Below are 6,703 nucleotides of genomic sequence, written 5' to 3'. Positions count from 1 at the left end.
TTACCGGAGAAAGTATCTTTACTTGTGCTATGGACTGAATTGTGTCCCTCCGCAAATTCCTGTGCTGAAGCCCTAAGCCCCCATGTGGCTATGTTTGGAGATAGGACCTTTAAAGGGGGGTGTGCTTAAGGTTAAATAAGACCATAGGCTGATCCTCTGATCCAATAGGACTGGTGTCCTTATAAGAAGAGGAAGACACACCAGGAATGTGTGCACAGAGGAAAGTCCATGTGAGGACACGGGGAGAACGTGGCTACCCACGAGCTAAAGAGTGAACACCTTGGGAGAAACTAACCCTGCCACCTTGATATTGGATTTCTAGCCTCCACAATCATGAAAAAACAAATGTCTGTTGTTTAAGCCATCCAGTCTATGGTGTCTTATGGCAGCCCAAGCAGACTGATGTAACTGAGAACCCACCTTTATGGTGTTCTGCTTCATTGCAGCCATGAAGCCTTGAGTTTCATCTTAGGCTATGGCATTAGAGCTTCAGCATATTGATAAGCTGAAAACATGACACGAGAGGAAGCAAGCTTGACCCCTGGCTAAAGTCCTAACACACAGTAAGTGCTTAATAAATGCTTATAGACTGAATGGAGAAGAAGCCAGTAGGAGTGACTTTTCATAAAGGGTGACTGAGGCATCTGAAGAAGTAACGACATGCCTTGACCTAAAGAAAAAGGAAGAGGTTCTGAGAGTCCGGCTGGGAAAACAACCATTGAGGACGTGACCAAGGAGGCTACACAGCAAAGGACTGGAGCAGAGAGAGGTTCCTGCGGGAGGATCTGACGTGTCTCAGAAGTAACGGCAAAAGTCAGTACAAAACTTCACAGATTTTTTTTTTCCATGAGTGGATTTGCTGGTTAGGGCCCAGAAAGAGAAGAAGGGGCCTTGGGAACAAAGAATCCCAGTGGCTGGTTTACACAGGACTCCAGAGTCAAAAATCACTGTCATGGTGAAGCTACAGACTTGATGTGGGGGATGTGAGTGTGGCCTGGGGAAGCAAGGTTTATACCCACCTCAGGTAGCACAAACGCTTCAACTTTGTCTGTACAAGACTCTACTAAAAATTGTCACTTCGTGTCCTTCCTCGTAGCTTCCTGTGTTCCCATGCTCATCTTTGGCAGTGACGCTAATAGACAGCAAGAGGGTCAGCTGAAGGCAGCAAGTGAAACACAGAGAGTGGACAGTCCAGAGTAGGAAAACGCCGATGAAAACACTGCATTCTGAGGCATCAGAGCCATTCTGCTCCTGGGTCCCAGGGGGGATCCCATTAGCCTCTTAGGTAGAGAATAGCTGTAGTTACCGGGGTGTCTTATTACCGCTTTCTTCCCTGGTCCAGCCTAAGTCGTTTCATGTAAGATGCCAGCCCAAGCGGAGTTCGCACTTCATCTTCTACGTAAAATATAACCTATTTTTATCCTTCGAAGAATTCTCCACAATACTCTCCTACTCTTCTACCTTCTCTCTTTGCTCAAATTCCCTATTTTTTTCTTTTTCATAATCCTTCCGATTGCCGAGCACAGCATGTGATGCTCAGCTCCTTGGAGAAGGTCCTGGATGAAGGGTCACCTAGTTGCTTCCTCCAAACCAGGCAATATTCCAGCTTCTGAAGGCATTTTTCCTCCACCACCCACTCTCTCAGCTGGCTTTGTGAACACTAATTGCAGCAGCACAGAGATGTCATGTGCCTCATCTCATGCCCTTCAAGGTTGGGTTTTGATGCTCTGTTTGGTTGACCCATTATCTTCAGAAGCTTCACATGCCTTTGGCATTGCCACTTGATGGCTGAAAGCAATTCTTGGCATTACGGAATATTTTGTGACTCCTATGACTCAACACAAATGAGAATGCCTAATTCCAGCATCATGAGGAAGGATGAAAAAGCACAATTTCCTAAAAAAAAAAAAAGGTGAACTTGTAAGGAATAAAAGCCTGTTAACACGAGAAGTCCAGTCTTGACATGGAGAAAGCAGAAAGCTTGAGAAGGATTTGTGGAACCACAGAATTTGCTGTAGTTTTTTAGGATCTGAAAGAATAGTTTTGAAGAAAAATAAAAATTGTCACACTAGGAAGGATATTCTATGTATATAGCAGTTTTAAATTATGCATTCCTTCACACACACAAGTATGAAACCTCTTGGGTTCTTCTTCCTACAATTGCTTTCTATTTCACTCTAACGCAACAGCTGTAAATGGCTTTGGTAAATCATGCTGGTACATTTCCATTAACATTAGCAAAATTTATGTCAATTGCACTGACAACAACTGTCAGCTTTGAAAGACCCTAATCTTCTCTTGCACAGAGAACACACATCTGTGTCACACCTACGGTTTCTCATATATCCTGGTACCATTTATCTATCTTGTTTCCATTTTGTTCTCCTCTGGACTCAGAAGTCTCCTTGCTCATCAATCAGCTTTAGTGTCAACGAGGTATATTCTGACTCAGTACAAGCTCCCCCTATTATTTCTTCCTATAGCACAGCTGTCTTTTTATACCAGTGAATGGTTTTACTTGCAGAGCAGCCACATTTGCGTGTGGCAAAGACAAAAGATAAATTGGTTTTGAAACTGCACCATACTGCATAAATTCAAGGTAATGTCCATTATTTCATAAACAGAATTTCTTCCTATTGAAATATATACAAAGGCTTACTATTCCCAACCGTCAGGAATCGTTATGACCTCTGGTTTACAGTTTTTCTAGAAAGTCACATGATGTGGGCAATCCTCAAGCTCACAGCCTGTTCTGTAGACAGACTGAACCACCTCTACATTTGATCCCACCTGAAAACTCAACTGGGGCTCCTCTCAATATTTGTGGTAAAGCACTAATACTTGTTATTTCAATATAACATGAACTGATATGTCTATAAAACACAAAATCAGGTACTTGGATACTGCCGCCATGTCAAAGTGCACATAAAAAGTTTCTAAGTGCTTGTTCTCACTTTCTATATTTATTGAAGATGGGTGACAGTTCGTGAGCCACCCAAGATCTGCGGATCACACTGTGGGTAGCATTCAGTCCTGGTCTATTGGTTACACTATTCTAAGACTCATCCTGCAAACACGACAATGTGATCAGGATGTGTGTGCTCTCCTCTGTTTCTTAGAACAGGAGAATTTTAGACCTATAGAGAGGGAAATAATTTAAATTGCTTTTAAAAGAACAGGGGCTGAAAGCATCTGTCTGTGTTGGAACCCTGAGTCACTCTGATCAAAGCATGAGGATGTACAGCATTCAGGTGGGAAAGGGAAAACAAACTAACCTACAAAAGAGCCAACAAATCCAATAAATGGCTACTTGAAAATGGGAAAGGGAATCACAACCAAAGCTACAAAAGAGCTTGGGAAAAATGTAAAAAATCATTTTTAAAAAGTTTGTTCATTCATTTATTCATTCATTCATTCACTCATCAGCAAATATTTAAGTACCTGCTCTATACCAGTCTGGATGCTGGACATACAACAACAAATGAAACAGAAAAGGGTGCTGCTCTCATTGAGCTTACATACCATATTTCCCCGAAAATAAGACCTACCCCGAAAATAAGCCCCAGCTAAGACTGTCACACAGACAGACGCATTTAGTACATTATGACGATGTTCCAGAAGAAGATGACATGAGTGTGTGTCAATAAATGTAGAATGCTGTACATGAGAAAATAAGACATCCCCTGAAAATACACCCTAATGTGTCTTTTGGAGCAAAAATTAATATAAGACCCAGTCTTATTTCGGGGAAACATGGTAGAAAGCCCAAAGATGGTATACTAGAAGGTCAGATTAAAAAAAAAAAAAAAGGGAGATGATGATTTTAAAAACCTTACTTTTCTCCAGAGAAACCTTCAATAGGGCTATATGGCAGAATGAAAGAAAGTACCCATTAAAAATGAAAATGTTGCTTGATAATAGAGATCAGGAAAGTAAATAAAACTAAACTTGTCAGTTACGCATCAGTTTTAATTAGAAAAAAATAATTTAAGGAGTCTCATCACTATAATGGACTCAAAAGCCAATGGTAAAATTTTCTACACAAAATGAGGGAAATCAATGACAGAACCAGAAGAGCCATTTAACCATCTAATAAAAGGTGGCTTGGGACCAAAGAGAAGTATAGAGAAGCTCATTGAGGTCTTGTTTAGATTTCCATATTAAACAAATTCACAATTCCAAATTACTTTTTGAACCTAACTGGTCATATGTATTTGAAAAAATAGTTATAAGATCACAGGCTGTTCTAGAACAATAACAACTGAAACAAACAAATAAACTAAAAAAACCCCGGGTATGAAAAAAAAAAAAAAACCCATAGGCCTCCGAGTTAGCCATCCAAGAGCTTAGATATAAGTGAAGAACAAAATTATGAAAGTTTTGTCCATCATGTACAGTGTGCAGGAATAAATAGCCCCTTGGCACTGACTGAGAAGGGCAGATTGTTAAAGGACTCCCATTCATAAGAAACTCTCCAAATTATGTCCTGCCATCTTAAGAAAATAGAAAAAAAGTACAAACTCAATCCAAAGTAAGCAGGAAGAAGGAAATACTAAACATTAGAGCAAAGACAAATGAAATAGAGAATAGAAAAATAATAGCAAAAATCAACAAAACCAAAGTTGGGTTTTTGAAAATATTAACAAAATTGACAAATCTCAAGCTCAACTGACCAAGGGAAAAAAGGACAAAACACTCAAATCACTAAAACCAGGAATGAAAGCAGAGACATCACTACCATTGTTACAGAAATAAAAAGGATTATAAAAAAAATGCTATGAAAAATTTTATGCCAACAAATTAGATAACTTAAGTGGATAAATTGATTGAAATTTAAAAACTAACAAAACTCATTTAAGAAGAAATAGGAAATCTTAGGAGACTTTTAACAAGTTAAGAGATTGAGTCAGTAATCAAAAACTTCCCAAAAAAGAAAAAAAGCAAAACAAAAGAAGATGCTTCACTAGAGAATTCTATTTTAAAGAAGAATTGACACCAATCCTTCTCAAATCCCCCCATTGACATGCCAATAGCAATCAAGGGGCAACTATAACAGAAGAGCACACACAATCCCCACAAGGGACCCTCTTGGAGCACCCACAGCAGGTGGCCAGGGAGACTGTACCAGGGCCCCACAGGGCACCTACTACATGACGACATTTGGCAAGACTGAGAGACAGCAGATCTACCTGATACATAGAAACAGAGAGAGGCAGCCAAAATGAGGAAACAAAGAACTGCATCCCAAATGGAAGAACAGGAGAAAACTCCAGAAAAAGAACTGAATGAAATGGAGGTAAGCAACCTACCAGAGACAGAGTTCAAAACACTGGTTATAAGGATGCTCAAAGAACTTAGTGAGAACTTCAATAGAGAGGTAGCAAGCATAAAAAAGGACATAGAAACCATAAAAAAGAACCAGTCAGAAGTGAAGAATACAGTAACTGAAATGAATACTGCACTAGAAGGAATCACCAGTAGACTAGATGAAACAGAGGATCGAATCAGTGATTTAGAAGACAAGGTAGCAGAAAACAACCAATCGGAATAGTAAAAAGAAAAAAGAATCCAAAAAAATGAGGAGAGTTTAAGAGACCTCTGGGACAACATCAAGCATAAGAACATTTGCACCATAGGGGTACCAGAAGGAGAACAGAGAAAGCAAGGGATTGAGAACGTATTTGAAGAAATAATGACCGAAAACTGTCCTAACCTCATGAAGGAAATAGACATACAAGTCCAGGAAGTGAGAGAGTCCCAAACAGGATGAACCCAAACAGGCCCACACCAAGACACATTATTATTAAAATGGCAAATGTTAAAGACAAAGAAAGAATCCTAAAAGGCAACTAGTAACTTATAAGGGAGCCCCCATAAGATTGTCAACAGAAACTTTGCAGGCCAGAAGGGACTGGCACAAAATATTCAACGTGATGAAAAGCAAGGACCTACAACCAAGGTTACTCTACTCAGCAAGGTTATCATTTAAAATCAAAGGACAGATAAAGAGCTTCCCAGACAAGAAGGAGGAGAGGAGTTCATCACCACCAAAATAGTATTACAAAGAATGTTAGAGGGAATTCTTTAAGATAGAAAAAAAAAGAGAAGAAAAAAATCAAAATTATGAATAATAAAATGGAAATAGCTACATATCTATCAACAATTACTTTCAATGTAAATGGATTAAATGCTCCACTGAAAAGACATAGGAGGGCTGAATGGATAAGAAAACAAAACTCTTATATATGCTGCCTACAAGAGATTCACTTCAGATTCAAAGAAACACACAGATGGAAAGTAAAGGGATGGAAAAAGTTATTTCACGAAAATGAAAACAAAAAAATAAAAACAAAAAAGCTGGAGTACCAATACTTATGCCAGACAAAATACACTTTGAAACAAAGGTTATAACAAGAGAAAAAGAAGGACCCAGTAATCCCACTTCCTAGTGTTTGTCCGAAGAAACCTAGAACGCTACTTCGAGGAGACGTGTGCATCCATATGTTCACTGCAGCATTGTTTACAATGGCCAAGATATGGAGGCAGCCGGGGTGTCCGTTGATGGAAGAATGGACAAAGAGGAGGTGGTATATACATACAATGGAATACTGCTCAGTCAGGGAAGGGAACGGGTTCTTCCCATCTGCAGCAGCATGGATGGACTTGGAAGGTACTGTGCTGAGTGGAGTGTCAGACAGAGAAA

This window comes from Rhinolophus ferrumequinum, chromosome 9 (genome assembly GCF_004115265.2).
Source record: "Rhinolophus ferrumequinum isolate MPI-CBG mRhiFer1 chromosome 9, mRhiFer1_v1.p, whole genome shotgun sequence".
Lineage (NCBI taxonomy): Eukaryota > Metazoa > Chordata > Mammalia > Chiroptera > Rhinolophidae > Rhinolophus > Rhinolophus ferrumequinum.
This window is presented reverse-complemented; position numbering follows the sequence as displayed.